The 25,820-nt window shown below is 41.8% G+C and overlaps 1 long non-coding RNA gene across 1 annotated transcript in view; it reads right to left on the reverse strand.

Annotated features, from left to right (window-relative positions):
• LOC105505273 overlaps positions 1–25,820 on the reverse strand; it is an 84,979-nt gene that overhangs the window by 55,733 nt on the left and 3,426 nt on the right. Inside the window, exons 3-4 of the long non-coding RNA XR_001000714.1 lie at positions 22,824–22,940; positions 18,161–18,342 (exon numbers count right to left, since the gene is read on the reverse strand). This is a non-coding gene — a long non-coding RNA (uncharacterized LOC105505273). The remainder of the gene's footprint in view (positions 1–18,160; positions 18,343–22,823; positions 22,941–25,820) is intronic.

Genomic DNA, 25,820 nt, shown 5'->3' on the forward strand with positions numbered 1-25,820 from the left:
CACATTGATCTTTGCTCAGATTATCCGGTCTGGGGGACCGCTTAGGTTGGGTGTTCTCTGGCTGTAGATGCTCTTTTTGCACAACTGCTGCCAGGACCTTAGTCATTTTTTCCTCTGGAGTATCTCTATTATTGTAAACCCGCTGGGCTATCTGTAGGAGGTCCTGAATCCGTTTTCCCTCCAAGTCTTCTAATTTCTGGAGTTTCTTCCTAATGTCTGGGGCCGCCTGATTTACAAAAGACATTACAACAGCTGCCTGACTTCCAGAAGCCTCTGGGTCTACGGGGGTGTACTGTCTAAAGGCTTCCATTAATCTTTCTAAGTAGTTAGTTGGGCTTTCTGTCTTTCCCTGCAAAACAGAGTATACCTTAGCCAAATTAGCGGGCTTGTGAGCAGCTGCCCGGAGACCCGCCATTAGAGTCTGGTGATAAAGGCGTAGCCATCCCCTACCTTCTGCCGTGTTGTGGTCCCATGCTGGCCTGGTCAGAGGAAAAGTCGCATTTATGAGGTCAGGGTTGGCAGTCAGTTGACTGTCGTCACCTGGAACCAGCTTTCTAGCTTCTACCTGTATTCTCTCTCACTCCTCCGTTGTGAACAAGATTCAGAGGAGCTGCTGACAATCATCCTAAGTGGGCTGGTGAGTAAACATAACACTATCTAGTAAGGCCATTAAATCTTTGGGGTTATCTGAAAACCAAGCACTCTGAGTCTTCCAGTTATACAGATCACTGGTGGAGAATGGCCAGTACTGGAGCCTGGGAATTCCCGTGTCATCTGGGGGCCCTATTTCCCGAAGGGGTAGAGCCACTGTGGAGTCAGGCGGCTGGGGGGGGCTAATTTGCAAAGTGCGCCCTCGCATCCGCCCCGCCGACCCTTCAGAGTTACTTTCATTTTCAACGGGTTTGGATGCGCTGGCCGCCTCCCGTCCGCCTGCTTCTACCTGCGGCGCAGCCCGGGGGGCTGGGGCCTGAGGCCCGGAGGGGTACGGAGGGGGTTCTGTGGACAGTGGGTCCCTGCTATCAGGTAGAACAGGATGGGAGGGCAGTCGGTTGCTTGGATTTTAGCGGCCGAGCAACCAGTGCCTTACAGGGTGCAGAGGCTAATTGGAAAGGGGACAGCCAGGGGGGCGGGTTCTCAGCTAGGTCCTGCCATATGAGGATATATGGGATATGATCCGGGTGGCCAGCACGCCCTGGTAGGAAAACCTTGGATTTTACTCTAGTGATGACAGGAAGGCGGAATGTCCCCTCGGGTGGCCACCCTACATCAAAGGCTGGCCATTCGGAGTGGCATAGAGTAATTAGCTTTTCCTTCCTGATTTCCATACTAAGATCATGGCCCCTCGCTCTAACATCCTTGAAATTACTTGTAAGGAGAGATAGGGGAGTGCTCTGGGTATTACCCATCTTAAGGGAGTTTTTTTTTTTTTTTTTCCCTGGAATCGGTAGCACCTGGAGTGGCGCCTGGAACAGGTCCTGCAAGGGAAAGTGAGTTACGGAATATCAACAAGTTATGTCAGTCGCAGGCACGCTCCAGAAATCTGGGTCAGAACAAGTTATGTCAGTCGCAGGCGCGCTCAGAAATCTGGGTCAGAATAAATTCAGACAAGAATCAGATGAGAGCCAGGGGACGTCTCCCACCGGTCTCCGCTGGCTGTCCTATAGCGCGTCTGCCAGGACCTATGCCAGCTTTTAGCTTCAGTTTCAGACCTCGCGAGCCTCAGATTCAGAATGGATTCAGACAGGCTAACAGAGCCTCAGATTCAGAACGGACACAGACAAACAGAGATGAGGTTCAGATTCAGAACGGACTCAGAGAGCCTCAGATTCAGAACGGATTCAGACAGACAAACAGAGATGCCGGCTCACCTATCGGCAGATCGATCTGGGTAGATCCGTTGACCAGGGGTCTGGTGGGCTTGGGGAATCCCGGACGAGCCCCCAGATGTTATGCCCAGACGTTTATTCCCCGAAGAAGACCACCAGAGTCCAGAGTCAAAGCCAAGCGGCAAGGATCTTTAATGCAAGTTCGAACTTGGTCCCTCCGTTCCACAACATACAAGAGGGCCACGAACAATGCGTGCGCTCGCTTTTTATAGCCCGATGTAAACAGGACTTGTAAGGTTACAGAGGAACAAGGAACAAGGGAATTCTTTAGGTTACAGCATTACAATTGGTTAACATATTAAGTTTATACATTTAGCAGTTATCTATTGGTTCCCGTGCTTTCAGTAAAACTACAAATGGTGGTGTCCTTATCGGAGATTTCCCAAGCTGAGATATATGGTAATGTATTTGCACTGGGCCGTGTTTGTACTGGGCCTGTTTGTACTGGGCCCAGGAAATTGAGAGGTATATGGTGTTTGTACTGAGCCTGTTTGTACTGGACCCAGGAAATTGAGAGATACATGGTGTTTGTACTGGTCCCAGGACTGAGGAATGTGCCTGGTTTCTTTCACCCCGACCCTTCTGGGTTGGGAGCATTGATTGTTCTGCCTGTAACCAGCTTCTACTTTCAATTTCCCTGGGGAAGCTGAGGGCTGACTAGAGGCAGAAAGCTGTGGTACCAAACTCCCGGCATTAGCCGGTTGAGATCATGGCACAGCCAGAAGTCTCTACTCAACAGTCGCCCATGCGTGCACCCCTACCTTTCCTTCTGACCTATACCTCCTGGGTCCTGACCATGACTTTCTTGAAAGTATAGCCCCAAAATTCTCCTTACCTCTGGATCTGCTTCCTCAGATCCCTGCCTCCTAGATACTACTAATGCTTCAGACTTTCATTTTCTCTCGCAAGTCTTAGTATCTCCAAAAGGATCTAAGGAAGCTCTCTGCTGCATCCTTAGGCCCCTGGGCTATGAACTCAGGGAGTCTTGTTTCTGGTGTCCCTCCCAAATTAGGCATACAGCTCTCGACATGGGCAGTTTTGTGGGATCCATTCCCCACCACCCTTGCCAGGGCCTTATAACTGATAACCCAGTACTGTAACAACTGGAACTGGGTCTACAACAACATAATAGATCAGGATAAAGGAAACTGAGTAAATAAAAGGGAGGCACATATTCCTATAGTGGCAACGAGCGAATGTCCTTCCACTGTGTTTCCAAAATCCATCTGAAAGGAAAAAGAGAGAAAGAGAAAGATAGAAGTAGAAAAGAAAAAACAGTGTACCCTATTTCTTTAAAGGCCAGGATAAATTTAAAACCTATAATTGATAATTGAAGGTCTTCTGAGTGACCCTATAACACTCCAATACCACTCTGTTGTCAGTGTAAACAAGGGCATTGCCTGAAAGCACTGTGGCCACTGACAACCAGTAGCCTTCCTATCAAAAATCCTTAACCCAGGAACCCGCAGATGGCCCAAATGCATTCAATCTGTAGCAGCATCTGCTTTGCTAACAGAAAAAAGTAGAAAAATAACCTTTAGAGGAAACCTCACTGTGAGGACACCTCACCAGTTCAGAACTATCCTAAGTCAAAAAGCCAAAAGGTAGCTTACAAACTCAAAAATCTTAAAGTATGGGGATATTCTGTTAGAAAAAGGTGATTTAACATTAACCACAGCAAATTCCCTTAACCAAGCAGATTTCCTAACAGGGGATTTAAATCTTCATTACCATACAAAGGTCCAACCAGACCTAGCAGAAACTACCTTCAAGATAGGATGATACATGTTTCCTCCGGGTGACTGAGGGGAAAAAAAAAAAAAAAAAAAAAAAAAACCAATGGGTATTAAGTAATTGATAGGGAGACTCTTGTGGAAGTAGAGTTAGGAAAATTGCCTAGTAATTGGTCTGCTCAAACGTGGGAGCTGTTTGCACTCAGCCAACCCTTAAAGTACTTACAGAATCAAAAAGCCCAGTGTAGACCCTCACTGGGATGCAGAATACATGGAGATTGGTGCTGCAGACATTTACTAACTTGTATGCTAGAAGGACTAAGGAAAACTAGGAAGAAGCCTATAAATTATTCAATCATGTCCACTATAACACAGGGAAAGGAAGAAAATCCTACTGCCTTTCTGGAGAAACTAAGGGAGGCATTGATGAAGCATACCTCTCTGTCACCTGACTCTGTTGAAGGTCAACTAATCTTAAAGGATAAAGTTATCACTCAGTCAGCTGCAGACATTAGAAGAAAACTTCAAAAGTCTGCCTTAGGCCCAGAGCAAAACTTAGAAACCCTATTGAACTTTGCAACCTCGTTTTTTTATAATAGATATAAGGAGGAGCAGGCGGAATGGGACAAACGAGATAAGAAAAAGGCCACGTTTTAGTCATGGCCCTCAGGCAAGTGGACTTTGGAGGCTCTGGAACACAGAAAGGCTGGGCAAATCGAATGCCTAATAGGGCTTGCTTCCAGTGCGGTCTACAAGGACACTTTTTAAAAAAAGATTGTCAGAATAGAAATAAGCTACCCCCTCGTCCATGCCCCTTATGTCAAGGGAATCACTGAAAGGCCCACTGCCCCAGGGGATGAAGGTCCTCTGAGTCAGAAGCCACTAACTAGATGATCCAGCAGCAGGACTGAGGGTGCCCAGGGCAAGTGCCAGCCCATGCCATCACCCCCACAGAGACCCAGGTATGCTTGATGATTGAGGGCCGGGGGTTAACCGTCTCCTGGACACTGACCGTCCTTCTCAGTCTTACACTCCTGTCCTGGACAACTGTCCTCCAGATCTGTCACTATCTGAGGGATACTAGGACAGTCAGATCCTTCTCCCAGCCACTAAGTTGTGACTAGGGAACTTTACTCTTTTCACATGCTTTTCTAATTATGCCTGAAAGCCCCACTCTCTTGTTAGGGAGAGGCATTCTAGCAAAAGCAGGGGCCACTATATACCTGAACATAGGAGAAGGAACACCCATTTGTTGTCCCCTGCTTGAGGAAAAAATTAATCCTGAAGTCTGGGCAACAGAAGGACAATATGGACGAGCAAAGAATGCCCATCCTGTTCAAGTTAAACTAAAGGATTCCGCCTCCTTTCCCTACCAAAGGCAATACCCCCTTAGATACGAGGCCCAACAAGGACTCCAAAAGATTGTTAAGGACCTAAATGCCCAAGGCCTAGTAAAACCATGCAATAGCCCCTGCAATACTCCAATTTTAGGAGTACAGAAACCCAACAGACAGTGGAGGTTAGGGCAAGATCTCAGGATTATCAATGAGGCCCTTGTCCCTCTATACCCAGCTGTACCTAACCCTTATCTGCTTTCCCAAATACCAGAGGAAGCAGAGTAGTTTACAGTTCTGGACCTTAAGGATGCCTTTTTCTGCATCCTTGTACATCTTGGCTCTCAATTCTTGTTTGCCTTTGCAGATCCTTTGAAGCCAACCTCTCAACTCATCTGGACCGTTTTACCCCAAGGGTTCAGGGATAGCTCCCATCTATTTGGCCAGGCATTAGCCCAAGACTTGAGCCAGTTCTTATACCTGGACACTCTTGTCCTTTGGTAAGTGGATGCTTTACTTTTAGCTGCGCTTTCAGGAACCTTGTGCCATTAAGCCACCCAAGTGCTCTTACATTTCCTCACCAAATTTCCTTTCCATGGCTACAAGGTTTCCAAACCAAGGGCTCAGCTCTGCTCACAGCAGGTTAAATACTTAGAGCTAAAATTATCCAAAGGCACCAGGGCCCTCAGTGAGGAACGTATCCAGCCTATCCCAAAACCCTAAAGCAACTAAGAGGGTTACTTGGCATAACAGGCTTCTGCCAAATATGGACTCCCAGGTACAGCAAAATAACCAGGCCATTATATACACTAATTAAGGAAACTCAGAAAGTCAATACCCATTTAGTAAGATGGACACCTGAAGCAGAAGCCGCTTTCCAGGCCCTAAAGAAGGCCCTAACCTAAGCTCCAGTGTTAAGCTTGCCAACGGGGCAAGATTTTTCTTTATATGTCACAGAAAAAAACAGGAATAGCTCTAGGAGTCCTTACACAGGTACGAGGAACCAGCTTGCAACCCGTGGCATGCCTGAGTAAGGAAATTGACATAGTGGCAAAGGGTTGGCCTTATTGTTTACAGGTAGTGGTGGCAGTAGCAGTTTTAGTATCTGAAGCAATTAAAATAATACAGGGAAGAGATCTTACTGTGTGGGCATCTCATGATGTAAATGGCATACTCACTGCTAAAGGAGACTTGTGGCTGTCAGACAACCATTTGCTTAAATATCAGGTTCTGTTACTTGAAGGGCCAGTGGTGCGACTGCGCACTTGTGCAACTCTTAACTCAGTCACATTTCTTCCAGACAATGAAGAAAAGATAGAACATAACTGTCAACAGGTGATTGCTCAACTTATGCCGCTTGAGGGGACCTTCTAGAGATTCCCTTGACTGATCCTGACCTCAACTTGTATACTGATGGAAGTTCCTTTGTAGAAAAAGGACTTCCAAAAGTGGGCTTTGCAGTGGTCGGTGATAATGGAATACTTGAAAGTAATCCCCTCACTTCAGGGACTAGCGCTCAGCTGGCAGAACTAATAGCCCTCACTCGGGCACTAGAATTAGGAGAAGGAAAAAGGGTAAATATATATACAGACTCCAAGTATGCTTACCTAGTCCTCCATGCCCACGCAGCAATATGGAGAGAAAGGGAATTCCTAACTTCGGAGGGAACACCTATCAAACATAGGAAGCCATTAGGAGATTATTACTGGCTGTATAGAAACTTAAAGAGGTGGCAGTCTTACACTGCCGGGGTCATCAGAAAGGAAAGGAAAGGAAAATAGAAAGGAACTGCCAAGTGGATATTGAAGCCAAAAAAGCCACAAGGCAGGACCCTCCATTAGAAATGCTTATAGAAGGACCCCTAGTGTGGGGTAATCCCCTCCAGGAAACCAAGCCCCAGTACTCAGCAGGAGAAATAGAATGGGGAACCTCACGAGGACATAGTTTCCTCCCCTTAGGATGGCTAGCCACCAAAGAAGGAAAAATACTTTTGCCTGCAGCTAACCAATGGAAACTGCTTAAAACCCTTCACCAAACCTTTCACTTAGGCATTGATAGCACTCAGCAGATGGCCAAATTAGTATTTACTGGACCAGGCCTTTTCAAAACTATGAAGCAGATAGACAGAGCCTGTGAAGTGTGCCAAAGAAATAATACCCTGCACTTCAGGCCATACATTTCAATCCCTGTATCTTTAACCTCCTTGTTAAGTTTGTCTATTCCAGAATCGAAGCTGTAAAACTTCAAATGGTTCTTCAAACGGAGCCCCAGATGCAGTCCATGACTAAGCTCTACCACGGACCCCTGGACCAGCTTGCTAGCCCATGCTCTGATGTTGATGACATCAAAGGCACGCCTCCCAAGGAAATCTCAACTGCATGACCCCTACTACGCCCCAGTTCAGCAGGGAGCAGTTAGAGCGGTCATTGGCCAACTTCCCCAACAGCGCTTGGGTTTTCCTGTTGAGAGTGGGGACTGAGAGACAGGACTAGCTGAATTTCCTAGGCTAAGAATCCCTAAACCTAGCTGGAAAGGTGACCGCATCCACGTTTAAACATGGGGCTTGCAACTTAGCTCACACTCGACCAGTCAGGTAGTAAAGAGAGCTCACTAAAATGCTAATTAGGCAAAAACAGGAGGGAAAGAAATAGCCAGTCATCTATCGCCTGAGAGCACAGGCGGAGGGACAATGATCGGGATATAAACCCAGGCATTCAAGCCAGCAATGGCAACCCCCTTTGGGTCCCCTCCCATTTTATGAGAGCTCTGTTTTCACTCTATCAAATCTTGCAAATGCAAACAAACAAACAAACAAACAAAAAACCAATAAAAACCTACTATGGAGGTCCCTCACAAAATTAAAAACAAAACTACCACATGAGCCAGCAATCGTACCACTGACTATATATCCAAAGGATATGAAATCAGAATGGTGAAGAGATATTTGCACTCCCATGTTCACTACAGCATTATTCACAATAACCAAGCTATGAAACCAACTTAACTGTTCATAAACAGATGAATAAATAAAGAAAATGGAGTACACATATGCAATGGAATAGTATACACTCTTTAAAAAGAAGGAAATCCTGTCATTTGCTGCAATGTAGATGAACCTAGAGGATATTATGTTAAGTGAAATAAACCAGACACAGAAAAACAAATACCACATGATCTCACACATACGTGAATCTAAAAAAGTTGAGCTCGGCTGGGCACAGTGGCTCATGCCTGTAATCCCAGCACTTTGGGAGGCTGAAGCAGGTGGATCACTTGAGGTCAGGAGTTTAAGACCAGCCTGGCCAACATGGTGAAACCTCATCTCTACTAGAATACAAAAATTTCAATTATTAAAATAAAAAATTTCAATTTCTAATTGCTGCTATTGAATATAAATACTATTAAATTTGTAAATGTACAATAACATCAAAAAGTATGAAACAGGGATAAACTTGACAATAGATGTTTAATATTTGGTTACTGCAAACTACAAAATATTGCCGAGAAAAATTAAAGAAAATCTGAGTAAATGAAGTGACACATTGCATTAATGAATAGCAAGATTCTGTATTGTTAAGATGTAAACAGTACTCCCCAGATTGATCTATGGATTCAAGGCATACCCAGTAAAAATCTATATAGGAATTTTTTGGAGAAATTGACAAGGTGATTCTAAAATTTATATGACAATGGAAAGGCACTGAAATACTCAACACACTTTGAAAAAGTAGAACAAAGTTGGAACTTACACTACCTGACTTCAAGATATTATAAAGTTATAACAATCAAGACACTGTGGTATTGATGTCAGAAAGAGAAATAGATATATGGAACAGAATAGAGAGTCAACCGATTTTTAACAAAGGAGCAAAGGCAATTAAATAGACAAAGGAGAGTTTTCCAATAAATGGTTCTGGAACAATTGTATATTCATAGGCCAAAAGAGTGAACTTTAATCCATAACTCACACCATATAACACAAAATAACTCAATTTGGATTATACATCTAAATGTAAAACCTACAATTACAAAACTTTAAGAAGTGTTTGTTTGCTGAGTCATTTAAGTTACAAATATAACATTTCAACCCTAAGTACTTCAGCATATATCTGAAAAATTGATTATTGTATTTATTCATGTTATTGTTATAGCCAATAAAGTTAAAGTTGACACCGTAACCTTACCTAATATACAGTCTATATTCAAATTCCCTTAATTGACTCAGTAGTATTCTTTTCTTGCTATTTATTTCAACCCAAGATCAAATCCAGGGTTACGTACGAATTTAGTTTTCAGGTTTATCTCTTATAATATAGAACAGTTCCCTCCTTCCAACCTTTACTCATTTTATGACACGAACATTTTTCAAAAGCCCATATCCACAGTCTTAAAGAGTGCTTTACAATCTGGATTTGTCTGATTGGTTATTGCTGTTTGGATACAGGTTAAATATTTCAGCAAGTATACTACATAAGTGATGTCATACACTTGTCATTACATCCCAGCCGATACACCTAACATCAGTTTGTCCCATTGGTAATGCTAAGTGTTAATCATTTAATTAGGTGGCATCTGCTGAATGTCTCCATTTGGAAGATGCCTTTTCCATTTGTAATCGACAGCAATCTGTGATGTAACACTTTGAGATATATGAATAATATTTTGCTCTCTATTAGCAATTTGTCATTGATTATTTTTACCTGAATCAGTTATTGCATAAACGTTGCAAAATGGTAAATCTGTAAATTTATCATCCTTCTACATATATTAGTTGGCATTCTTTAGTAAAGAAGAATTTTCTTCCCTCCTCCTGTCTTTTCTTTAGTGTCACTATGGACATGGATTTTTAAAAATTCAATGTGTTATTTCCAATTATATTATCATTATATATAATAAATAATCACATATTATAGTTAATGTGTTATATGCTATTCTTTGAGATTCTCAAACTGTCTCAAATGTGGCCACTGGGAGCCCCATCAATTCTGTTCCTGTGTTCTTTAGACATCTTTTTTTTTTTTTTTTTTTTTTTGAGACAGAGTCTGGGATCTGTCATCCTCACTGGAGTGCAGTGGCATGATCTTGGCTCACTGCAACCTCCAGCTCCTAGGCTCAAGCCATCCTCTCACCTCAGCTTCCCCAGTAGCTGTGACTAAAGGCACACACTACAATGCCTGGCTAATATTTTGTATTTTTTGTAGAGATGGAGTCTTGCCATGTTGTCCAGGCTGGTCTTGAACTCCAGGAGTCAAGCGATCTGCCCATCTCAGCCTCACAAAGTGCTGGGATTACAGGCGTGAGCCACCACATCCTACCTAGACGTGTCTTTTCCAGTCTTTGAGCACTCCCTTGATTTCTGGCACTAAATATTCCAGGGTTGTCTTGTGGTTTCCTTTCTCCAAACTCAGAATTAGCCATTTGCCCAAAAAGTCCTGTTGTCTTTAGTGAAGAATGATATCTGGAAACCAAGATCGCATTTCCAGGTGTGCTTACTGCTACTGGTACAGAGCTCATCACGGTACCCTCCAGTTTCAGAGTTCCTCCTACCTTTTCCCCATCCATATTTAAACCTCTTCTTAAACAGGGAAAACCTAAGTTCCCGAGTATCTGAAAACAATTTTTTCTGTATCCTGCAATACAAATAAAATAATTTCAGTACTCTAATACCACTCCTAATAACAAATCTACTATTTCAGATTTTATTGCAGATCTTTTAGTCCATAGACGGATCCCATTCAGACTGTTGTCTTCAAAAGTTATGTTCATTCTTTTTACCTGCATCATTATGTTATTAACTTGACAAGTGGTTAGGTTTTTTTTTTTTTCCTGAATGTATTCAATTGTAAGGTTTGCTTCTTTCAACTTTTCAATTTATTTTTGAAATTGTAAAACATTCATACAACTCAGAAATTCAAACTGCATAAAAATATATACTCAGGGATATCACACTCCCCTCCCTGTCTTATCTAGCTCATTACCCCCGTCCCCCAGTCACCTCGGGTCATTATTTGCTTTTTTGGTTTATTCTTCCAGTGTTTACTTTTTAGAAAAATATGCAAATGCATACACATATTTTTATTTCTCCTTCTTTCTGACATAGATAAAACTTACTACATATACTCTGTGGCACGTTGCTTTTTTCCACAAGAGTATATCCAGGAGATTGTTTCATATTGGGACACAGAGGCTTTCCACAGTACTTTTTTTCCGAGACAGAGGCTCACTTTGTTGCCCAGGCCAGAATACAGTGGGACCATCTCAGTTCACTGCAGTCTCAACTTCCAACGTTCAAGCCATCCTCCTGCCTCACCCCCCTCCAAGTAGCTGCGACTACAGGCTCACGCCACCACCACCCGGCTAACTTTGGTATTTTTAGTAGAGATGGGGTTTTGCCATGTTGGCCAGGCTGGTCTCGAACTCCTGAGCTCAAGTCATCCTCCCTCCTCAGCCTCCTAAAATGCTGGTGTGCCACCATGCCCAGCCAGCTTTCCTCAGTTTTTTTGTGGGTGCATCATACTCCACTGTGTGAATATATCATAGTTCACCATTCTCCTATGGCAGGGTATTAGTTTGTTTCCATTTTTGTTCCTTTGTTGTGAATAATTTTAATTGTATATATATGTGTATCTATGTGTGTGTGTGTATGTATGTATATGTGTGTGTGTATATATATATTACTTTTTTGAGATGGAGTCTTGCTCTGTCACCCGGGCTGAAGTGCAGTGGAGCAATCTCGGCTCACTGCAACCTCTGCCTCCCAGGTCCAAGCAATTCTCCTGTCTCAGCTTCCCGAGTAGCTGGAACTACAGGTGCCCGCCACCACACCCAGCTAATTTTTGTATTTTTAGTAGAGATGAAGTTTCATCATATTGGTGTGGCTGGTCTCAAACCTCTGACCTCAGGTGATCCACCCGCCTCAGACTCACAAAGTGCTGGGATCACAAGCATTTGTTTTTGTGGAAGTATGTTTCTGAAGTTATGTGTCCATGAGTGTCTGAATCTGCTAGGGCTGCCATAAAATACCACAGACTGTGTGGCTTAAACAATTGAAATGTATTTTTTCACAGTTTTGGAGGCTAGAATTCCAAGATCAAGGTGGCAGCAAAGTGGATTTCTTCTCAGGCCTCTCTCATTGGCTTGTAGATGACCAACTTCTCCCTGTGTCTTCTCTTCACATGGTCTCTGTGTATTGTCTGTGTCCTCATCTCTTCCTATAAAGGCACTAGTCATATTGGATTAGGGCCCACCCAAATGATCTCATTTTACCTTAGTTAACCTCTTTAAAAGCCCTGTCCACAAACACAGTCACATTCTGAGGTTCTGGGGGTAAAGATGTCAACATATAAATGTGACAGGAACACAATTCAGTTCTTAAAGAGTAAATGCTGGTATTGTTAAATTCACTTCATTGGGTTTATTCAAGTTTGCACTATCACCAGCAATCAAGTGCTTCTTTTTAATTTTTAAAAAAATACGGCTGAACAAAGTACTGCTTAGCAGTAGCCACACTAAAAGTATTTCCTTTCATATTAGAGGCTATAATTTTGTTTCTTCTATTTCAGCTCTCCTTGCCTAGACGATCATGTTTGAGTTTCACAAATTTCATGTTATACTGACATAATTTTTTCTTTCATGAATTGCATATGAGGTACTTAATGTTACAGAAACACTTTTTGTGGCAGGCCAGGCTGGGTTTTAAGTTGTCGTGACTCAGATGTTTTCCCTTGAATCTGGATGTTGTTTCCCAAAGAATCCTTGCCTTGAATATCTCCTCTACTATAATAATGATTCTGAGAGTGGGACACGTGGGTTTTCTAAACTAATGAAAATGTGTCAACCTGGAGTTGCATCCTAAAGTCGCTAAATTTTCAAGTCTATGTGAGGAAGAGAGGAAGTGAGTACACTCTATTCTAGAAGGGCATAAAATGAAAAACATTTCAGGGTACAAGAAAGACTAAGCGGTACTTCCTTATCATTGTCCCTTGCATTATTGGTGTATCGTGAAAAATAAATTCTCATTCTAGGGATTATGACTTCATGGGGAGGTATTAACACTGTAAGAGATTTATTTTTGATACCACAGGGTTACCTTCTCCAGTTCTCACAGGTGAGTTCTCTTTAAGGTCTATTCCTTTCCCTGCCATCAGCTTACCCTTATTAAACAGAGCTTTACCTGTAACTGCTCCCTACAATGGTTTTCTATTGATGAACAGTCTCATATTCTAGGTGTTTATTTTCCAAGTGAAATTTCATTCCAAAACCAGTTACAAACAAGTGTTCTGAATCTCTTTAATCTCTTTTAATCACAAAAGAAAACATCCTCACTATATCAAGTTTACATAGTACAGACGTCTATGAAAGTAAAGAGCAAAAGTTATTCTTTAACTCCAGAGGTAACTTATAATAGTGTTTATATGTTTTTAAAAAAATCTCAGTGAGGGAGCAGTTGGGAAATACACTGTCTTGCACTGTTGCTGGGTGTATATGTTTGTTAACATTTCTGGAGATGCACATAATCTCAGAATTAGTGATTCACTTTCAGAAATTTACTCTGCAGGTATAAGATTTATTCTCTTATATATACAAATATATATTTACAAAAGTTCACTGGAAGCATTGTTTGCATTAGTAACTATCTAAACACAAGCCAAATGTCCATCAAAAAGAGGTTGTATAAACAAATAATAATACTCTTACTCAACAGAATACTATAAAGCTTTTGATTTTTTTCTTAAGAGACAGGGTCTTGCCAAGATGCCCAGGGTAGATTAGAATTCCTGGGCTCAGGGGATCTTCCTGCTTGTCTGCCTCCCAAATAGCTGGGACTATAGGTATGCACCATTACACCCAGCTATTGATTTTTTTAACTGAGGTGTATATGTTTACTAATATGTAAAGATGTTCAAAGCACAGTAAGGAGAAAAATCAAGTCACAGAGCTTGTAAGAAAGCATGTGGGTATTTGTGACATCTCTGTAACATGCATAGAATTCTCCTAGAAAGATGCACAACAAATGACTGTTTCTCTTGGCAGTGGGATTCAGGAGTTGGGGTAGTGGGTTGGAGGGCAGAACTTTTACTTTTTATTTTGTATTCTTCTTTAGTTTGAGGGTTTTTTTTAAACCATGTGAATGTATTACTTTTAAAATTGAAAAAAATATATTTTAAAAAAGCAATTTCCATGGTCTGGACTTGACTTCTATTTACAGTCCCCTGTTAAGCAGATCATGATGCATTAGTTTCCCACTGTTTCCTGAAAAATTTTTTTCTACATCCTTTCTTTTTAATAGCCACTGTGCATAATGAAAGAAAATGGTTGAATTTTGTCTAAGTTATAGTACAGTTGGTAGGGAAAAGAAAACCAAGTTGGGCTTTATATTACATAATTCTTTGTCCTGTTGTGGTAACACACGTAAACTCCCAGGCAACATACCAAGATATGCTTAAGCAAAAAGGAAAAGAGCAAGAAATCTGAAGTGGAGAGCTTAGGCTGGAGATGCGTAGAACATTTGACTACCCGATACCACATTCCTAATTGTTTGTTACATGTTTACTTTCTAGATCCTGGAGACCAGGAAATAGTTTTCTCATACCAAAATTACATTACAGTTGTAAAATGTGAATGCTTAGTTACTTAGTTTTTGGGAAAGATTTGACTACTATTTATTTGAGAAAGAAAAGAATGATTAGAACTCAGTAGATTGACGTTTTATGAAAGAATATATTACCATCTTAGACTTACAAAATGTTTTACAGTTTCACAGAGTGAAATACAGGCTAAGTCTTGTACAGCTGGCCACAGTGAAAATCACATGGCATTGGACTGCAGGACTATCAGCTTCTGATTCTGAGAATTTCTAGCTCTATCTCAGAGTTGCAACATATTACTGCTGGTCATGTCATTCCACGGTACTGACATCTTCTAAAAGTATTGGATGGCGCACGTAAATTACAACAAAATGAATATTTAATTTCATTTTTAGAATATTTAGCAGTATTTTGCAATTCCCCTGGAGAACTGGTGGCTCCATGGGCTGCTGCAAAGCCAGGGCTAGCAATCCCTGCCAGAGAAGACCACTAGCATCAACTGCTTCTAAGAAGTCAGGAATGGTATGAAATGGAAGCAGAATGTGTCACTGTCACTGTTTTGATTTGATTTTTTAAAATCAAGAATTGGCTTTCCCAAGTAGGTACCAGAACAGTGCTACTGTTCAAATATTTCTTAAAACTCTGTACTGTCGATTATGGGAAAGCAAAGCCTGGGCACTTCCCCTGCCCTCCCTGACCAATTCCAGCAAGGAAAACCATCTGTGTTCTGGCAAAGCCCAGAACAACTGAATGCTCTGTGTAACGAGAAACAGTTCCTCCCACCATTCCTCTGCCTCATCCAAATACAGCTGTTTGCTTCAGTCTGCAAGTGCCTGAATGCACGGGTGGTTTCTGTGTCCGTTGTGTGAAAACCAAATAACATTTGCAACCCACTTTAGAGTTTTCAAAGCATTTTTCCCTCTTCTATATCCTGTGCTCCTTCTTCACACACAACGACAAGTTAGAGGTAAACTGAAGTTTTTATGATGTACTCAACCTTCCCTCCTCCTCAGAGTGTCAAATCAGGTTGAAAATGTAATTGGTAAATATTTATTTGAGAATTGTAGGAACATTTTTATGTTTTCTGAGAAATAATCGATTAAAATTGAATTTTAATCACATCCCCACCTTCCAAAATGAAAGTTAAACTTCTGATGTTTTAAAATTTGACCAAACTAGTATCTGTGCTGTTTTATTCTATTCAGTTCAATGGAGCAGTTATTTACTGAGCATTCACTGTGCACAGGGTATATGCCATACAACCTCAAGCAAGGCTGCTCATGGGTCTAGAAGGATCTTAGGGGTCCGTGGAGAACATTAGAGAGTGAGGAAATGGGCTAGGGTGTGAGTGATCCTTTGAAATGTGGGAGCACAGGGTGCTGAGGGAGCTCCAGGAGGGACACTAACTCCATCTTGGGAGAACATTTCTCATGTGGCTTCACATCTTCACAGTATGTTAAGGAAAAACATACTGTTTGGATTATAGACAGTGGTGTGAAAGCATCCTGTTTGGGAAAAGCAAATGAAAACATGCATATTTTACCCCCTTGGCTTTGTCCATGTTCATCATGTTTTCCTCTAAGTTCCTCCTCTTATCTCATCATGGGCTTATGACTCCTCACGAGATGCACAGGATGCTGGCTGTAAACAGAATCTTGGGAAAGGGTCTGAAAATGCCTGTGTCATGCCAGGGCATGGGAGGCAAAGAGTGAAGGGTCCAGGCGGGGACACCAGGAGAGAGGAAAAGACACCCACAACACAGCTGGCTCTGGTTAGCAAAACAACCAAGGCCAGCGTAGGCAAGGCCAAAGCGCCCGAGGCTTGCTAAGGATCAGACCGCTCAATTGAGATGTTACTTTTGGGAATCTCTACTTGACCCTCTCTACCCCAGTACTGTCCTCCAAGCAGGGTTGGAGGACCCCTCTGGGCCTCCACAGAAACCTTGTTTCTCTCTCTAGTCACAACAGCTTCGGGTGGGGCAATCTCCTCTTCACTTGTCACTCCTATTAAGCTGTAAGTGTCCAGAGTTCAAGGCTGCTCTTTTATCTTCAGTGTCTTTCATACTACCTGGCTCAGACTAACTTTCAGAAAATGTTTCCTTTTTCTTTTTCCTGAGAAGGAGTCTTGCTCTGTCGCCCAGGCTGGAGTGCAGTGGCATGATCTTGGCTCATGCAACCTCTGCCCCTAGGGTTTAAGCAATTCTCCTGCCTCAGCCTCTGGAGTAGCTGGGATTTACAGGTGCATGCCACCATGCCTGGCTGATTTATTTTTTGTATTTTGGTAGAGATGGGGTATCACCATGTTGGCCAGGCTGGTCTCAAACTCCTGACCTTGTGATCTGCCCACCTTGGCCTCCCAAAGTGCTGGGATTACAGGTGTGAGCCACCATTTTTTAATTAAAAAAAAAAAAATACTGGGCTGGGTGCCATGGCACACACCTGTAATCCCAGCACTTTGGAGGCTGAGGTGGGAGGACTGCTTGATGCCAAGAGATATGATCAGCCTGGGAAACACAGGGAGAACCCTTTTCTAAAATAATAAAATAAAATAAAATAAACTGACTGGGTGTGGTGGCACATGCCTGTAGTCATAGCTATTTGGGAGGCTTAGGTGGCAGGACGACTTGAGGCCAGGAGGTTGAGGCTACAGTGAGCTATGATTTTACCTGTGCACTCTAGCCTGGGTGAGACAGTGAGACCCTGCCTCAAAAATAATTAATTAAAACATGAAAAAATACTAGAAATCTTCAAATTAAAGCACACACAGACACTTAATCCTACTGCTTTTTTAAAAAAATTTACATTAAGATGTGAAAGTTCCCCTTTCATATCCTCCCTGTTTTCTTTGCTAAAACAGATATATCAATGTATACAGTAAATGTTGGTTGAGTCAATTAATAAATGAGTGAACAAACACTCTTGTCTGTGTTGAGATCAAATCCTGGAAGGAGGCTCCCAGTTTTTGCATCTAGAAGTCTAAGCATTGGTCTCAAGTTAGGTGCAAATCCTACCCCGTTGAATTCAAGGCTAGCCATTCCCTAGCCATAGCTGTAGCTGCTAGCTAGTAAGCTTCTGAGAGCACAAATTGTGTTCTTTACGTCATATTACTACACACAGTGTTCCACCAAAAAAGTGGGGAGGGGTGCTCAATAGCTAGTTATTAAATAATGAATCAACAAACTGTCCCCACCTTACCTGCCCAGCATTTTTCTTTGAAGATGCAGTGAATTGAAGTTGTATTAGTTTCCTATTGCTGCTCCAACAAGGTATCACAAACTTGAAGGCTTAAAACAACCCATATGTCTGAGTGCAGTGGCTCAGACCTGTAATCCCAGCACTTTGGGAGGCTGAGGCAGGTGGATCACCTGAGGTCTGGAGTACGAGAACAACCTGGCCAGCACATGGCGAAACCTCATCTCAACTAAAACTACAAAAAAATTAGCTGGGTGTGGTGGGCGCCTGTAATCCCAGCTACTTGGGAGGCTGAGGCAGGAGAATCGCTTGAACCCAGGAGGCGGAGGTTGCAGTGAGCTGAGATCGCTCCACTGTACTCCAGTCTGGGCAGCAGAGCAAGACTCCATCTCAAAGAAAACAAAAACAAAAACAAATGTATTAGCTTACGGTTCTTGGGGTAAGAAGCCCTGAAATCAAGGTGGAGGCAGGGCTGAATTCCATCTGGAGGCTTTAGGGGAGAATCCAGGCTTTTCTTTTCTACTTGCATTCCTTGGCTCTGGGTCCCCTTCCATCTTCCAACCTCTGTTTCCATCATCACATTTCCTTCTCAGACTGACTCTCCTGCTCCTCTGTTAGAAAAACCTCTATGATTACATTGGGGAATAAACTAGGATAATATTCTCATCTCAAGATTTTTAATCACATCTGCAAAGTTTCTTCTGCCATATAGTCATCTTCAGGGCCCATGATTCTGTCTACCATAAAGCCCTTGGGGAAGAGACACAGAAAATCTGTGCACGTTCTGGTCCACACTCTCCTAAAGAGCAGTTTGACTTCATTTGCATTCTCTTTGATCTTAGTTTCCTTATCTGTAAATAAGAAAATGTATTTAACAAATACATTACTAGACACGCACATTCTGAACTTTGAGGATACATAACAAAGCAGACAAAAGCCCATGCTACTATGCTGCTTATATTCTAGAGGAGGAGAAAATAAAGTAAAAGATTTTAGGTGGTAACTGGTGAGCATTGGTGAGGAGACCAGCATCTGGAGTAGAGCAAAGCAGGGGGAAGGCAATGGGGAAAGGGTCAGAAAGAGAGGTTGGGATGGGAGATGCAGGTCACTTAGGTCTTATAGGTTTTGAGAACTTTGGATTTTTTCCAAATGACATGGAAAGCCACTGGAGGGTTTTGGGCAAAGGAGTGACCATGACCTGACTTAATAGACCTTTTAATAGACTTAATAGACATTTTAATAGACCACTCTGATGGCTGATTGAAAATACATGGAAGGGAGTGAAGGTAGAAGCAGGGAGATGTGTTGGTACCTTATTCTCTTTACTCCCACTTTTCTTTAGGCCCTATTCATTTGCATATCCTTGCTTTCTTCATGCAGTTCTCTCTCCTAAGGGCACCCTGCTCCTCTTTCCAATTCAAAATTCTATACAGACACTCCTTCAAGACTGAGCTCAGTATTCATTTTAGAGCAGTAAGGAAACTTGGAGAGCTTATTCTTTGCCCCCATCTTCAGATGAGGACACTGGGGTCCAGAACTCTTAGGAAGCCTGTCCAAGGTTATACGAATAGCAAGCAGTGGGGCTAGGAATGCTCATAAAGTGTGATTCTAAGGAAATAGAAAGGGCTTCCTGATACAAAGATGTTTCTCTTGAATTCTTTTTCCTTTTTTGACAAACCCACAGCCAACATCCAATGACTTGAAATTCTGTTTGCTGTTTGCCTTCTCCCTAATTAAACTGAGATCTTGAAGAGCACGGATAGTATCCTATTCAGCTCTGTGTATTTAGCACAGTGCCTGGCACAATAGACACTCAATAAGTATTTGCTAGGTGAGTAAATAATGGAATGTGAAGCTCTTGAAAATCTGTTTGTGTGTTACTAGTCTCATGACTCCCCCAACTCCACCATCTCATGGTGTTAAATGTCAGTTGCACAGGTCTAAAAACCTATGAGCTGAGTGTTCTAGAAAAGGAGACCTTATTATTGTCTTTAAAAAAAAGGAGTGGCAACACGATTAGAATGGGGATCTTCCCAACACAGTAAAGGTCAGAGCTAGAGACCCTCTTCTTTTCTTTCCCTCCTTAATTCTCAAGCAGTTCTGGGATAAGAGGGATGACTACGTTCTAAACGAATGTCACTCTTTGAGGAGAAACCACAGTCCTGTGACCTTCTGTGCACTAGGCATGGTAGTCTTGTTTTTACTGAGGTAATAACTAGCAGTGACAACATAAGTGATAAGTGTACCCATCTCTTACTCCTGTGGTGGGGTTGTGCATGCAGACCAGGAGAAAGGTCCCAAGAACTGTCAGTGGTTGTGTGGACTCATACTAAATAATCTAGTGGCTAATATTTTTAAAAATAGGGAACTTGGCTGGGCGTGGTGGCTCATGCCTGTAATCCCAGTACTTTGGGAGGCTGAGGCGGGTGGATCACCTGAGGTCAGGAGTTTGAGACCAGACTGCCCAGAGTTTGAGACCAGCCTGCCCAACATGGTGAAACCTCATCTCTACTAAAAGTGCAAAAATCAGCCAGGCGTGGTGGCAGGCACCTATAATCCCAGCTACTCGGGAGGCTGAGGTAGGAGAATCGCTTGAACCCAGGAGGTGGAGGTTCCGTTGAGCTGAGATTGCAACACTGCACTCCAGCCTGGACGACGGAGTGAGACTGTCGCAAAAAAAATAAAATAAAACAAAAATAATAATAGGGCACTTGAGTTCATACTATCGTGCTCATGCTCTAGAATGGCACCTATTTTCCTGTTGTATTTCATAAGTTTATAAGAAATCCTTCCTGCAATACTCAGCTTTTCTATGGTGGGATCCACGTTTTAATCCTCCATGAAGCGCCAGCATCCTAGACACGACCATGTTAATCAGAGCTGGTTAACACATGTGGGCAGGATAGCAGTGAGGGAGGGAGGAAAGAAAGGTCGTTTTCCAATTGCATGTCTCTGAGGTTTTGGAGTGGGAAATAGGAAACTAGAGCCAAGAAAAGGTGATACATTTGATAATATGTAAGAAGTATCATATGTGGTACTCGGATAATGATAAAAATTAACTTTTCAGTGCTTTAGTTTCATGCACATGCAGTAAGAATGCATTAAATGATTTTTTTTTAAGTGAGTGAACAGTATGAATGAATACAAGTACTGGTGCCTTTGCCTGACAAGCTTTAGTGATAAATGGTTTTCCCATTTCTTCCAGATCTTACTCTTCCCTGCAGGCTCTCTCCCACAATACTATCTCCCAAACTGTGTCCCCCTCCAATCCCCACCAAGAGATGCATGTAATAATATTAGAAGACTCTTTATTTCTCCTTTATTTTGAATTTATTATCTAATGTTTTCTAACAAAATTTTTCCTTCAAGTTAGTCACAATTTGATTCAATTCCTCCAACGCTAGACTACCCAAGACACGGTTTCTGGGTCTTCCACAAATTCATGATATAACAATCAAAGAATCATTGAGGTGCCAGTGGGATCCTCTGTCAAAATAGCAGGATAATTCCACTTATTAACCTGTATTTCCAAAGTATTGGGCAGTCTTTGGGTTAGAAATGCAACACCTACATGAGCATAAGCTTACATGTTAATGGCTAGAAGGAACCTTGAGAGGCATGTGGTTCAAACATTCTCAGTTCTTTTCAGACACATACATGCACAAAAAGGTTCAAAAGTTGCCTGGGCCCTGTGGCTCATGCCTGTAATCCCAGCATTTTGGGAGGCTGAGGCAGGTGGATCACTTGAGATAAGGATTTCGAGACCAATCTGGCCAACATGGTGAAACCCCATCTCTACGAAAAATACAAAAATTAGCCAGGCATGGTGGCAGGCACCTGAAATCCCAGCTACCCAGGAGGCTAAGGCAGGAGAATTGCTTAAACCCAGGAGGTGGAGGTTGCAGTGAGCCCAGATCACTCCACTGCACTCCAGCCTGGGCAACAGAGTGAGACTCGGTCTAAAAAAACAAAAAAGTGGCAAAGTTAAGGACTTTCCAATGTCACTTTACTTGCTACAGCAGTGTTAGGACCAGGAATAAAGTCCCATCTTCTTTTCAGTGCACCCATTACCTTCTGGGACACATTTTCTTCTTTTCTGCTTCAATTCTCCTAGTGGAAGTTTACCCTCTTAGATTACAACTGATACGAACAGATCCTTAAACACAGAACTGGCACACAGAGAACTTGATGATAAATTGGAAGATGATGCAAGCACAAGGACTGAATCCAGAAATAAATCATATCTTCACATCATGTTTAGAGAAATTGCATTTTGAAAAATTTCCATAGAAATTATTTTACCCACCACAGGAATGCTACTCTCTCCCACAGGGATTTGACCAAACAGAATGGGAAGCAGAATGGAGGAAGAGTAGTAATTTAGATTTATATGTGAAACATTATTTGGAACCTAAGTAATAACCCTTAACTAATCAGAAAGTTTTATGCATTCTGCTTTTTAGCGGAAAGAGCAAACCACAAGAAAGCAAGCATGCAGTAGAGAATTAAAAAATGCTTCCAGGGTTTCTTAGGCTCAAAAACAATTTTTTCCCAACTCTCTGCACTATCTAAATATCTCATTGCACATTTCCCTCCTCCCCCTCGCATGTGTTTTGTTCATTTAACCAATTTGCCAATATTTATTGAGCTCCCTCTCTTTTTTTTTTTCTTAGTTTCCACGTACAGCACTAATGAGTCCATCTTGGATGTGCCTAGTACTCTAAGTCAGAGATGAAAATAAAGGTCTTGCCTTTAAGAAGTTTAATGCCTATTTAAAAAGTTATCCTAAGATGATTTTGGTTTTTATCATTTTTAGTTACATTCCTAGTTCTGCAAATAGATAGCTCTACAGTGAATATTTTCATTCGGATCCATTGTCTATCATTTTGCACTTTGTTCTGTGCATCTGGGGAAGGGGCCGGCAGAGGGACTGACCTTTACGGACTGGATAAGTCATAATCCTTTGCTCTGAGGTTCATCAAATGGGAGTAACCAAAAGATCAGAAGATCAAAGGGTGAGAGGAGAGAGAGGCAGGGGTGTTTATTTCCCACCCACCATCTCTCCAACACACATATACTTTGTTCTCCACACCTACAAGCTGTAGGTAGACAGTGGTTCCATTCCTCTTCTAAATACCACAGCACCTGTTAGGTAGCCCTCTTCTGGAACTCTCTCTTAGGCTAGCAGCTGGCACACAAATCATTGTTACTGCCAATTACAAAACAAGCAGCATATTTCTGAGAACAAGCAAAAAGTCATACAGTTGGGAGCTAGAGGAACTGCTACAGAGAACGAAAACAGGTCAAGATATTCTTCCTACCTACCCTTTGAAAAGAGATCTGTGGAAAGCCACTTCATATTCAGGTGGCTGAGAGTTGCATATTCTCTTTCATAAACGGAAACCTGCTATGCTAAGATGACAAGTAGGGCCAATTTCATTTGGTTGAACATAGCTTCCTGGAGCACAGTCTTGAGAAAAATTTTGAGGCCCATTCTCAGTACCTGCATCTCAGTATCTTCCACAGACATGGGGTCAGCAGATATACTCTAAAATGTGGATTCTGACTGTAATACCTATTTCTGTATTTCGAAATGACTGTAATCTGAGACAAGGCAGAAACAAGTGTCTTGAAACACAAGAGTTACAATGGTGTCATCTAGCCCTCCTCTTTCTTCCCCTCACTTTACATACAAGGAAAAAGAGGCACATACACGGAAAAAGAGGCACGTGAAGGATGAATGGTTCACAGATCAGTAATGCATGCTGATTTTCTCCAAGATCATGCTCAGTTCTACTTACTGAGGAGAAAAAGTAAAGAAAAACATAGTTGATTGCAGTTGTCAATGAATCTGGGGAAGTCCAGTGAAATCTTATGGGCTGAAGTGGAATTTGACTGAGACAGTGAGGTCAAGACTCTATTTTTAGAGAGGCAAAGATATCTTTTAATCATGTTTTTATAAATATCAAGATCTAAGCATTATGTTTTACTTTTAATAGTCACACCTAGGATCACAGCATCATACTAGAAGACAGGGTGTTGGATGGAATCTAATGTAGTTTGATTACAAAGACAAACAGAAACGAGCCTATCTAAAAGCCACTCGAGGGAGCTTTTTGGAGATCTTGTTAAAGTTCTTTTTGTAAAAGATAAACTTTGAATTGCAAACCCTGCTCCCCCAAGTTATAAAGTAGCTGGGAGCAAAGGATGGTGATTTTAAAACAGAATAAGTATACAGATAGTATGAGGATCTTGTCTTTAGGGCCATACCAAGTAGAAAAGATACACCATGCAAAGAGAGACAACAAAATAAAATACACTTTCAAAAGTTTAATTTTGCTCATTTTAAAGTTGTATTTCCTCTATGGGATACACGTCCTAAGACTGAGGATGAAAAATGGGGATAAGGAACACTGAAATAGTCTTACAATTCTCGCAAATTATTCTCTATTCTAGATCCATACACAAGGGAGCAATTCTCTGCCTTTTTTAAAGACCTGTTCTCTAATGTTGAAATGACCATTTGTAAGAGTATGGAAAGAAAACATTAAATATAAACAGGAATCCTGGAGCCTGTAACATTGCTATGTAATCAGTATTCCTCCTGGTTCTGTACACTAATGACTCTACACGTAATGGAGTCAGTTTTCATACATGTTATTCACTTGTATCTGCTCTGACTCTCTACCCACCTTCCCCACCTTAACTCTCATCAAAATATCTTCTCTGTTGTGGGGTGGAAAACTGTCCTTAAGGCAAGAAGTTGAACCTGGCAATACAGAGTGTGGCCTTGCCCCTTAATTTTAAGAAAAAAGTTCTCTGAGAAAAATCCCATTTTGCTATTCACATCACTTAGTCTCTTCTTGCATTTTGCTCTTTCTTCCAGAAATAAAGTGATAATGATAGCTCCCTAAAAAACCCTTTAAGCCTTCCCAAAGATAAGATGAGCTTCTGATTATTGTCCTTACACTAAGATGCTATAATTTGCTCTCTCCCAAAAACTACTAGGGAAAGACAACATCTTTTTACATTGGGGTGGAGATGAGAGTATCAGCCTTTAAAAACAGGATATTTGCTTGTTCTGACTTTGAAGCCTAACACAAGGATGTGGCTTTATGTGGAACCTTTCCCCATTTGGACCGGCTCTAGCTTTAGCCTCTTCAGCTTTACCGTGGTGTCAAAGTAGAACACTCATCTGGAGACGAAGGTTCTTTTTTTTTTTTTTTTTTTTTTGAGATGGAGTTTTGCCCTTGTTGCCCAGGCTGGAGAGCAGTGGCATAATCTTGGCTCACTGTAACCGCTGCCTTCCGGTTTCGAGTGATTCTCCCGCCTCAGCCTCCTGAGTAGCTGGGATTACAGGCACCTGCCACCACGCCTGGCTAATTTTTGTATTTTCAGTACACAGGGTTTCACCATGTTGGCCAGGCTGGTCTCAAACTCCTGACCTCAGGTGATCTGCGCACCTCGCCCTCCCAAAATGCTGGGATTACAGGCATGAGCCTCTGCACCTGACTGAAGGTTCTTCTCATTCTTGCTTTTACTTGTGTGATTTTGGTCAAGGTACTTAATATCTGTGGATCAGTTTCCTCAGTTATAAAATAAGAGGAGGAACTAAAGTTAAGCCAAAGGTAAAAAAAGAATAATCATTATTACAGCTTCCCACATACTTTAATGACTCTTGGAGGTTATCTCACTCAAAAGCAGGATCTGCCTCACTTTAATTTGGGTCCTTATAATAGGTCCAGCATAAGATGGCATGGTCAGAGAACATGTACAGAGAACTGTATCCCATAATTATGAAGAGAGAAGTTTGTTTGCTTTTATTATAGAATCTCTTCTATATTTGAAAAAACATATTCAATATAAATGAAAGGTCAGGGGTGAATGAATTGTTCTTTAAGTAAATTTGAAGACAATTGCCATCTAGTCTTTGCAGTCTGCAAAATTCTTCTTTAAGTGAATAAATGTGTAGGGCAAATCTCCATTACCTTGATCAGCATCTAACACCAACCTGACACTTAGAATTAAATTAGAGAAACAAAATTGGATACTTTGAGACTTGAGGGCTGATTATGCTGCTTGAGCTAAG

This window comes from Colobus angolensis, unplaced genomic scaffold (genome assembly GCF_000951035.1).
Source record: "Colobus angolensis palliatus isolate OR3802 unplaced genomic scaffold, Cang.pa_1.0 Scaffold124, whole genome shotgun sequence".
Lineage (NCBI taxonomy): Eukaryota > Metazoa > Chordata > Mammalia > Primates > Cercopithecidae > Colobus > Colobus angolensis.